Here is a 12,143-nt window from a genome sequence, read left to right on the forward strand (position 1 = left end):
TAGAGGGCAAGCTCAGGCCATGTGCCCAATTAGGAGACCTAGAAGTTGAAGGGGGCAGACCCGTTATTTAGTATGTGTAGGCGTGTGCACACATACTGCTCCACCATGTTGGTGAAATGCTGCCTCCTGCTAAGACGTTCCATATCAGCTGGTAGTGCTGGTTGTTGTGGCGTACTGACAAAGCTTTTCCACATTTCGGCCATGCTAACCCTGCCTTCTGAGGTGCTGGCAGTGCCCCAACTGCGTTGGAGACCTCTTCCTCGTCCTCTGCCTTCGCCTTGTGCTTCCACTGTGCCCCTGCTGTCAGGTGGGAATGCCACCAGCAGCGTGTCTACCAGCATGCGCTTGTACTCGCTCTCCAGTGAGGGAATTAAGGACGGTACGTTGTCCTTGTAACGGGGATCCAGCAGCGTGGCCACCCAGTAATAAGCAAAAGTTAGAATGTGGGCAACTCGGCGGTTGTTGCGGAGACACTGCAGCATGTAATCGCTTATGTGTGCCAGGCTGCCCAAAGGCAACGAAAAGCTGTCCTCTGTGGGAGGTGTATTGTCTCTGTCCTCTGTATCCCCCCATCAACGCACCAGTGATGGCCATGATCTGGTCTGGGTGCCACCCTGCTGTGAACATGGTTCCTCCTCATCCTCCAGAAATGTGCCCTGGCTGGACAATTGTGTACCTTGGGTTTGTGGGTGCAGGAACCCACCCTCGGAGCCACTTGGAAATGACTGGCCGGAAACCCTACGAAATGATCCCTCTTCCTCCTCCTCCTCCTCCTCCTGTGCCACATCCTCTTCCATCATCGCCAGCAGTGTTTTTTTAAGGAGACTTAGAAGTGGGATAGTAACGCTGATAACGGTGTCATCACCACTGGCCATGTTGGTGGAGTACTCGAAACAGCGCAACAGGGCACACAGGTCTCGCATGGAGGCCCAGTCATTGGTGGTAAAGTGATGCTGTTCCGCCGAGCGACTCACCCGTGCGTGCTGCAGCTGAAACTCCACTATGGCCTGCTGCTGCTCGCACAGTCTGTCCAGCATGTGCAAGGTGGAGTTCCACCTGGTGGTCACGTCGCATATAAGGCGGTGAGCGGGAAGGCCGAAGTTACGCTGTAGCGCAGACAGGCGAGCAGCGGCAGGATGTGAACGCCGGAAGCGTGAAACAGACGGCCCGCACTTTATGCAGCAGCTCTGACATGTCGGGGTAGTTGTGAATGAACTTCTGCACCACCAAATTTAGCACATGCGCCAGGCAAGGGATGTGCGTCAAACCGGCTAGTCCCAGAGCTGCAACGAGATTTCGCCCATTATCACACACCACCAGGCCGGGCTTGAGGCTCACCGGCAGCAACCACTCGTCGGTCTGTTGTTCTATACCCCACCACAACTCCTCTGCGGTGTGGGGCCTGTCCCCCAAACATATGAGTTTCAGAATGGCCTGCTGACGTTTACCCCGGGCTGTGCTGAAGTTGGTGGTGAAGGTGTGTGACTGACTGGATGAGCAGGTGGAAGAAGAGGAGGAGGAGGAGGCAACAGGAGGCAAAGAATGTTGCCCTGCGACCCTTGGCGGCGGAAGGACTTGCGCCAAACAGCTCTCCGCCTGGGGCCCAGCTGCCACTACATTTACCCAGTGTGCAGTTAGGGAGATATAGCGTCCCTGGCCGTGCTTACTGGTCCACGTATCTGTGGTTAGGTGGACCTTGCCACAGATGGTGTTGCGCAGTGCACACTTGATTTATCGGATACTTGGTTGTGCAGGGAAGGCACGGCTCTCTTGGAGAAGTAGTGCCGGCTGGGAACAACATACTGTGGGACAGCAAGCGACATGAGCTGTTTGAAGCTGTCTGTGTCTACCAGCCTAAATGAGAGCATTTCATAGGCCAGTAGTTTAGAAATGCTGGCATTCAGGGCCAGGGATCGAGGGTGGCTAGGTGGGAATTTACGCTTTCTCTCAAATGTTTGTGAGATGGAGAGCTGAACGCTGCCGTGTGACATGGTTGAGATGCTTGGTGACGGAGGTGGTGGTGTTGGTGGTACATCCCCTGTTCGCTGGGCGGCAGGTGCCAACGTTCCTCCAGAGGCGGAGGAAGAGGCCGAGACGGCAGCAGCAGAAGAGGCCGAGGCAGCAGCAGAAGAGGTAGCAGGGGGAGCCTGAGTGACTTCCTTGTTTTTAAGGTGTTTACTCCACTGCAGTTCATGCTTTGCATGCAGGTGCCTGGTCATGCAGGTTGTGCTAAGGTTCAGAACGTTAATGCCTCGCTTCAGGCTCTGATGGCACAGCATGCAAACCACTCGGGTCTTGTCGTTAGCACATTGTTTGAAGAAGTGCCATGCCAGGGAACTCCTTGAAGCTGCCTTTGGGGTGCTCAGTCCCAGATGGCGGCGGTCAGTAGCAGGCGGAGTCTCTTGGCGGCGGGTGTTCTGCTTTTTGCCCACTGCTCCCTCTTTTGCTACGCTGTTGGCTCGGTCTCACCACTGCCTCTTCCTCCGAAGTGTGAAAGTCAGTGGCACGACCTTCATTCCATGTGGGGTCTAGGACCTCATCGTCCCCTGCATCGTCTTCCACCCAGTCTTGATCCCTGACCTCCTGTTCGGTCTGCACACTGCAGAAAGACGCAGCAGTTGGCACCTGTGTTTCGTCATCATCAGAGACATGCTGAGGTGGTATTCCCATGTCCTCATCATCAGGAAACATAAGTGGTTGTGCGTCAGTGCATTCTATGTATTCCACCGCTGGGGAAGGGCTAGGTGGATGCCCTTGGGAAACCCTGCCAGCAGAGTCTTCAAACAGCATAAGAGACTGCTGCATAACTTGAGGCTCAAACAGTTTCCCTGGTATGCATGGGGGTGATGTGACAGACTGATGGGGTTGGTTTTCAGGCGCCATCTGTGCGCTTTCTGCAGAAGACTGGGTGGGATATAATGTGAACGTGCTGGATCCACTGTCGGCCACCCAATTGACTAATGCCTGTACCTGCTCAGGCCTTACCATCCTTAGAACGGCATTGGGCCCCACCAAATATCACTGTAAATTCTGGCGGCTACTGGGACCTGAGGTAGTTGGTACACTAGGACGTGTGGCTGTGGCAGAACGGCCACGTCCTCTCCCAGCACCAGAGGCTCCACTAACACCACCACGACCACGTCCGCGTCCCTTACTAGATGTTTTCCTCATTGTTACCGTTCACCACAATAAGAAAAATATTATTTGGCCCAATGTATTGTATTCAAATTCAGGCCTTTTTTTACAGACACCTTTAGGCGCTGGGTGACAGGTATATGTTTACGGACAGAATTAGACTTGGAAATGCACGGTAGTGTGTGAAGTTATTGAGAATGACCCTATCCGCACCTTGAATCTAATATACCCTTTTAGGCATAGATTTAAAGTAGCCCTGATACAGCAGAAACCACTAATTTAGAGAATTGCTAAGTTGGGAATTGTATTTCAACCTAGAACAAAAATATATCCTTTGCCAGACAACAGACAGTATTACAATTGGCTAGCCACAGCTGAAACACCAGATTTAGGGTACTGCTATTTTGGCAATTGTATTTCACCCCTCAATAAAATAGCAAGCACAGCCAAGCCCCTGATGTAATATATTGCAAAAAAATAACCACACTATTGATGGTTAAATTAAAAATCTTTTTTAGGGAGAATAATCATTCCGCGAGCAGGTTAATCGTTTGGGATACTGCTAAAGCATATTTGAGAGGACTGCTTTTCAAAAAAGTGAACTACTGGAAAAAAACCACTAGGGAAAGGGGGACCGTATTGGAAAAAAAAGTTCAAGAAGCAGGAATAACATGTGCAAAATACACTACTGAACTGAATAAGAAAATATGGGAGGAAGATCAAATGGATAGAAGCAGGAAAGAATTACTTTTCCAAGGGATTCGGTTAGCCTCAGAGGGAGAAAAAGTTGGTAAACTTCTGGCAAGCATAGTGAGAAACCAAAGAGGGAAATCTTGGATAGGGGCGATTAAAGATAAAAGGGGTATAATAACTAACACACCTGAAGGAATTAAAGAAGTGTTCCTGGAATATTTCCAGGCGTTATATAAGTCCAGGGTACATTACTCAATACAAGATTTAGAGCTATACCTAGATCAGATTCCCCTCAGAGAGATATCCCAGGCCCAAAAAGAATCTTTAGAAAAATAAATATCAACGGCGGAAATAAACGAGGTTCTGGGACGGGTAAAACCTGAAAAAGCACCAGGATGTGATGGGCTTCCTTTTGAAATATATAAAACTTTCTCCCAGGTGTTAGTACCTGAATTAAAAATAACATTGGATGAGGCCCAAAAAATTGGGGATTTACCAGATTCTATGAAAGAGGCAATTATTACACTAATCCCAAAAAAGGGTAAAGAACAACTAGACCCTGGATCATATAGGCCAATATCGCTTCGATTTTTGCAAAAATTTTGGCCGAAAGGTTATCAAAAGTGATTAAAAGTGTAATCAATGAAGATCAAACTGGTTTCATACCTGGAAGAACGATATATTGAAATATAAGAAGGTTGTTTTTAAATATTGAAGCCAATAGATTAGAAGCGGGGGAAAAAGCGGTACTTTCACTGGATGCCCAAAAGGCATTTGACTGTATTGAATGGGAATATTTATGGATAGTACTAAAAAGATTTGTTATAGGGGATGGATTTATAAGGTGGGTACAGTTAATATATTCCAACCCTAGGGCCAGAGTGATGGTGGACGGGAGCTTGTCCCTGCCCCTTGCCCTATATCGGGGCACTAGGCAGGGATGCCCTCTCTCTCCACTATTGTTTGCTATTGCGATTGAACCTTTGGCATGTATAATAAGAAGTGATAGGGAGATTAAAGGTTTTCACTATGAGGGTGGGGAAGAAAAACTGCTGATGTATGCAGATGATATTCTCCTATTTATGCACAATACTGAGGATTAGTTCAATAGAGTTATAGATATAATTGATAGGTTTGGCTTTTTTTCAGGACTAAATATTAATTGGGGGAAATCACACATGATGATGTTGGGAGATGCACAACCACAGGGGGTTCTAAAGGTCCAGGTGCTTGGTAAACATGAAAACTTTAAATATTTAGGGATACAAATTTCTGGAAATGTTGGGGAATATGAAAAATTAAATGTACTCCCCCTTATAAAAGAACTTAGGGCCAAAATACATATCTGGCGAAGACTACCGATGTCAATACAGGGCCGGGTAAATTTAATAAAAATGGTTTTCCTCCCTAAAATACTCTATGTCCTTCAAAATGCCCCAGTTAGGTTGCCGCAGGGTACTTTTAGACTATTTGATAGCTTAATGGGAGATTTCCTCTGGAAAGGTACGATCCCCAGAATAAAGAGAGAGATACTTCAGCTCCCAGTGAGTGAAGGTGGACTAGCTGTTCCGAATTGGTTTTTGTATTACTTAATTACACAATATGGTCATATAAAAGTTAGTTTAAACGGTTTAGTGGGTAGGCAGGTATTAAATAGATTGGGTTGGAAAGAAGAATGGAATTATTTAGAGGTGTTGGAATCGGGTATAACTTGGTAGAAATAATACTGGAAATAGAATTTTAAATCTATTAGAATATATATGGGTGGAAATTAAAAAAATATTAGAGATTAAAGGGTTTTTGTATTATACACCTATTTGGAAAAATGTGCATCTTAAGGAACTGCAGGGGATTAAGGCGTATAAAGACTGGGAAAAAAACGGGGTGAAATATATAAACCAGATATTTGAGCAGGGCAAATTGAAAGACTTCAATACAATGGTTAGAGAGTTCGCTATACCGCAAAAAGATATATATAAATATTTCCAGCTTAGGAACGCTTTGCATACAGTTCTGCAAGAGGATAAATATAAGATGGAAAGATCTGATACACTGTATAACTTTATTAATGCGGGTGAAAGAGGAGGAGCAACGGCTAAAAGATATAGGATATTGATGAAGGGAAAAAAGAAACGGGTTACAATTCCTGCCAGGATAAAATGGGAAAATGAACTCCAATCTTTTACGGAAGAAAAATGGAATGACGCTTTAAAAAACTATGCAGTAGTCTCCAATAGGGGTTCACATAAGATCTCACCAATTTTTGTAGTTCATAGGCTCCATCGATCCCCACAGATATTGAAAAGAATGGGTGTTAGAATTTTGGATAACTGTACGAAATGTGGGGGAAAGAATGCTGACTTAATACATTGTTTTTGGAGATGCCCAAGACTGTTCAGATACTGGACAGAAATAACGGACACTGTATATCTAACCTTGAAGGTTCAAATATCGGAAGATCCCATGATTTGTATTTTGGGGGCAACCGAACATCCGAGGTTGAATAGAGATACACGAATGGTCTTGAGTAAGGTGTTATTTCAAGCCAGACTCCTTATACTAAAGAAATGGGTAGGGGCGGACCCTCCAACAGTGGGACAGTGGAGAAAAGCAGTGGACAACCTGATTAAAGAACAAGCGATGGAGGGCCACGCTAGAAAAGTAAAAAGTGTTGATGAACTATGGAAGAACTTTAGGGCTAGATAGATGGATATTTTTTTCTTTTTGTCCCTCGCATCTCCCTCTCCCCCTCCCCCCACCATAAGAGTCTTGGGTGGGTAAATGGGGAATGAAGTTATATGTTTATGTATAGGAAAAATTGGTATGTTTTTTGATATACTAAAAATTTTATTTTTTATCATGTTGAATTTTTTCTATTCTTGTTGAGATGATGGAAATAAAGAGATATTTAAATAAAAAATAAAAAAAGGATATAGCAAAAAAATAACCACACTATTGATGGTTAAATGTACTTAATGGCAGCTTGTGCTGGCGCACCACAAGACACAAAATGGCCGCCGATCACTCCAGAAAAAAGTGACTGAAAAACGGTCTGGGCAGCCTAAAAACAGTGAGCAATTCAATAGCAGCAGTTCAATCATCCACAGCTGCAGATCGATCACTGAATGAAGTCTTTTGGAGGAGTTAATCTGCCTAATCTCGCCCTAACGTCGCAGCTGCAACCTCTTCCTACACTGATCAGAGCAGAGTGACTCCAGCTTAAATAGAGCCCGGGTCACATGCTGCACTGGCCAATCACAGCCATGCCAATAGTAGGCATGGCTGTGACGGCCTCTTGGGGCAAGTAGTATGACGCCTGTTGATTGGCTGCTTTGCAGCCTTTCAAAAAGCGCCAAGAAAACGACGAACACCGAAACCGAACCCGGACTTTTACGAAAATGTTTGGGTTCGGGTCCGTGTCACGGACACACCAAAATTCGGTACGAACCCGAACTATACAGTTCGGGTTCGCTCATCACTACTAATAACCCTTAACAAAGTGTTAGGAATATCTGGTCTGTCTATCTATGTAATGTTGTATGGCTATACGGTGGTTCCTGTAGGCTTTGCGTGTGTAAGGTGGGGAGGGCGTGGAGGGGGGGGCCTCCATGTCTATTTTGCTTGGGGCCCCCAAATTCCTTCAAACGGCCCTGTTTACAGCCACACTAAGTAAAACAGTGTCAGCGAGCACTAGCTGCCGCTGACACACAAAATTACCGGTTCTTATCTCACCGAGGCCAGGAACCTCGGTGACACGTACCTTCCGTCAATGACGGACCCTTGCGCCTTACTACAATATATACTGCTAAAAAAACTAAAGGGAACACTTAAACAACACAATGTAACTCCAAGTCAATCGCACTTCTCTGAAATCAACCTGTCCAGTTAGTGGTGGAGTTATCAGCGGTTCTTCAAGCATTCCTGAGTCTGCACCACATAATCAGAGGTCATCATGTAAAGTATACTCCATTTTCTCAGATCCCAAGATGAAGAAGTGGCACAAGTAATAATGATTGCCCCTTAGTGGCCAAAAAGGTCTTGGTTCCTCCTGCTCCACTGTTTGTCAGCAGGGGAATACTGGATTCTGCCGTCCATACCAGACCTTCTCCATGTGGGTATGGCCTTCCACCCCAATGTTCTACAACTTTATCTAACTGCCTGGAGGTTGAACGGCTCTTATTTAAACAAAGAGGCCTTACCGATGCTGTCATATCTACTTTACTTCATGGTAGGAAACAGATCTCCAGAACTTATGTACAGACATGGAACACCTTTCTGTCCTTTGCAGGTAACAGATGGGATCCACAGAAGCAATTAGATGTGGGTCTATTGTTAGAATTTTTGCAGGCAGGCTCCGATAAGGGTCTTAGAACCAGTCCCCTTAGGCCTCTTTCACACGGGCGTCCCAGATTTTCTCCGGTTGAGTCGCGTGTGCATTGCGAGAAACCTGTGCGAGTAGGCATGCAACTGCAGTCAGTTTTAACTGCTATTTCGTTCCGATGTTCAGTTTTTTTCTGCGCGAATGCAATGCGCTTTGCACGCGCGGGAGAAAAAACTGGATGTGCTACCCAGACCCGAACCCGGACTTCTTCACTGAAGTTCGGGTTAGGTGTTCTATTCATTCTATAACATGGGTATAAAGGAGAATAATAGGATTCTTAATACAGAATTCTTACTGAAATGTCCCTTGAGGGGTTTAAAAAATAAATAAAAAATTAACTCACCTCATCCTGTTGTTCGCGCAGCCGGCATCGTCTTCTTTCTCCTTCTTTCAGGACCTGCGAAAGGACCTTTGATGACGTGATCACCCTCACCACGTGGTGACGTCAGCGCAGGTCCTGCTGAATAAAGAGAGAAGATCCTTCTATCTTCATTCAGCAAAGGTCCTTTTGCGGGTCCTGAAAAAAGAAGAAAAACGATGATGCCGGCTGCGCGAACAAGTGGAAGAGGTTATTTTTTAACCCCTCAAGGCACATTTTACTAAGCATTCTGTATTGCGAATTCTATTAATTTCCCTTATAACCATGACATAAGGGAAAATAATACAGTGATTAGACTTTAATGGGGTTGCTCATCCCGATCGTCTCCTAGCAACCATGCGTGAAAATCTCACCGCATCCGCACTTGCGATTTTCAGGCAGACCCATTCATTTCTATGGGGCCTGCGTTATGTGAAAAATGCAGAATATAGAACATGCTGCGATTTTCACGCAAAGCACAAGTGATGCATGAAAATCACCGCTCATCTGCACAGCCCCATTGAAGTGAATGGGTCCGGATTTAGTGCGGGTGCAATGCGTTCACCTCACCCATTGCACCCGCGCGGAAAACTCGCCCGTGTGAAAGGGGCCTTAAGGCTCAGATATCGGCTTTCAGTGCCTTTTTGGATCTTAAAATAGCGGAGTTTCCTCTTGTTAGGAGATTCATAAAAGGCAGAAGTAGAATTTGTCCCACCTACTTCGTTAGAGTTCCTCCTTGGGATTTAAACCTCGTTCTCTCTGCCCTCACTGCGCTGCCGTTTGTACCCTTAACAGACATATCCCTGAGGTTATTAACATTAAAGACGACCTTTCTTATAGCCATCACCACTGCTGGGCAAGTTGGGGAAATTCAGACTTTCTCTTGTAAAGCTCCCTACTTTACTGTGCTAGAAGATAGGGTCATCTGTAAAGGCTATGTACACCTTTGGGGGCAATTTTTGTTTATGAATGCATTTTACAAATTTTTTGCTAAAAATCATATTTTCTATTGGTCTTTATTAAAAATATTGAGACATTCTGTCACAAAGGGTTAACTAACTGTGTGACTTTCACTTTCTGCAGTCATCTAATAATCCTTCTCTCTATACTACCGAGAGGTCATAAACACTTATTTAAGCCACATTCTTATATAAAAACTAAGCTATAATGAGTGTTTATAATGTCAGAGATAAGGAGCCGTCAGCTCCCTGTCTGACAGAAGATCCAGAGGCTGCTACTAGAGCATCTCAGCTCCGCACAGAAAAAAGGGCTCCATATTTTTTATAAATACCAATTGAAAAAAAAATGTTTTGCTCAAAATAAGTAAATCTGCTAGATTGAGTGTTACCATATAATAGTCTTGGAAGATTTATTGTAGATCTTATTGACTCCATCTTGAATTTTTTGAAGCGGTTCAAATACTTTAGACTGAAGAATGTTCTTTTTAATCAGAAATAGGGGAGAGTACAATACCTGTTCTACTTCTTTTTCTGGCAGGGTCACTACCTCTGACTCTAGAGCTATCTGCTTGAGGGAATGTGACATAGTCTTGTTTATCATAAACCTTAAGTTTGGAGAGGAGGATGAAATTCTATGCTGTGACCAGAGAGAATCTGGTCTAGGACCAGGAGGAGGCTTCTATAGAATCCCAGGCCTTATTGAAATTTGTGAGCCTGCCTCCCACCATACTTATGGCATCATTAAGTTTTTTTGGTAGAGGAGTCAGGGTTAAGTAGAAACCTTCTTCCTCTAGAAGACTGCTATCTTCCAGAGAAATCCCTTTTTTCTGTTCCTCTGTTTCCATATTGGGAACGAAAACATTTTCTTTGCTGATAGAATTGGTACTCAGACGAAAAACCTTTTTTCTTGTCCGAACCCTTATCCAATATATTGTTTAGTGCAGACCCAGAGAGCCTATCTCCCTCACAGGGTATAGAGCAGAGACTACTCTTTGAGCCCGCATCACCTGACCAAGACCTCAACCAGATTGCCCTACGGGTGGCATTCGATAGAGCCGTGGATCTGTCCGAAAGTCTTACCAGGTCCGCAGAAGCGTCGACTAGGAAATTTGAGGCCTGCTTCACTTTCCAATATTTTGAGGGATCTGCATATCGGCGTGGAACGTCTCCAGCATCAGCTGTATACCAGAAGTGTGTCACTTGGCTCTGCCCCCTGTTGGCGGAAGTGACAGGGCTCAACGCGTCACAGGACTCCTCCTGCCCACAGAGAATTCCCATCTGCAGAGCCACAAGCAGCGCTGATCTCTCGTGCCCGCACAGAGAAGGGGAGGCCACGCCCCAACTGGAGCCTCTGTCTACAACTCAGCCCTCCCAAGAAGGGGAATGGTCCAGACTGAGCAAATCCAAGCCGGAGCACTGGCAGAGGCTTCCACGTGTCCTGAGGGACAGGAAGCAACAACTGAAGTAGGTAGGAGAAGGTGTCTTTTTATTGGGGCTTCCACTGTTGATTCCAGTGCTTGGGAGGCGGGATCGTCCTCCTAGCAGTGCCGGAGTGGAAGTGAAGAAAAGTCGGAAAAGCGAGGACTGGAATAGAAAGCATATGAAGACGATGACACTAGAAGCAAACTAGGCCAGGAAGAAGATAGCAGAATATAGAAGGATTACTGCACTCCCAGCACCGAGCTCCCGCTATAACCAGCAGCTACCGCAGGAGCCAGAGATCCTGGAAGAGAACCCAACCAATCAGGAGCTGGATCTACAGCAGAGAGAGTAGCGGACCTCCACTAATGGCTGAGCTGTGAGAGCGGAGAAGAGCACTGCCCCCAACAGAGAGATGGAGGAGGAGACCACCGACTGCAGAGAGAGGAGCCAACCTCCACTAATGGCCGAGCTGTGAGAGTGGAGAAGAGTACTGCCCCCAACAGAGAGATGGAGGAGGAGACCAACGACTGCAGAGAGAGGAGCGGACCTCCACTAATGGCCGAGCTGTGAGAGCGGAGAAGAGCACTGCCCCCAACAGACAGATGGAGGAGGAGACCACCGACTGCAGAGAGAGGAGCGGACCTCCACTAATGGCCGAGCTGTGAGAGCGTAGAAGAGCACTGCCCCCAACAGAGAGATGGAGGAGACCACTGACTGCAGAGAGAGGAGTGGACCTCCACTAATGGCCGAGCTGTGAGAGCGGAGAAGAGCACTGCCCCCAACAGAGAGATGGAGGAGGAGACCACCGACTGCAGAGAGGAGCGGACGTCCACTAAAGGCCGAGCTGTGAGAGCGGAGAAGAGCACTGCCCCCAACAGAGAGATGGAGGAGGAGACCACCGACTGCAGAGAGGAGCGGACCTCCACTAATGGCCGCGCTGTGAGAGCAGAGAAGAGCACAGCCCCCAACAGAGAAATGGAGGAGCAGACCTCCACTAATGGCTGAGCTGTGAGAATGGAAAAGAGCACTGCCCCCAACAGAGAGATGGAGGAGGAGACCACCGACTGCAGAGAGAGGAGCGGACCTCCACTAATGGCCGAGCTGTGAGAGCGGAGAAGAGCACTGCCCCCAACAGAGAGATGGAGGAGGAGACCACCGACTGCAGAGAGAGGAGCGGACCTCCACTAATGGCCGA

This window comes from Bufo gargarizans, chromosome 4 (assembly GCF_014858855.1).
Source record: "Bufo gargarizans isolate SCDJY-AF-19 chromosome 4, ASM1485885v1, whole genome shotgun sequence".
NCBI classification, from domain to species: Eukaryota; Metazoa; Chordata; class Amphibia; order Anura; family Bufonidae; genus Bufo; species Bufo gargarizans.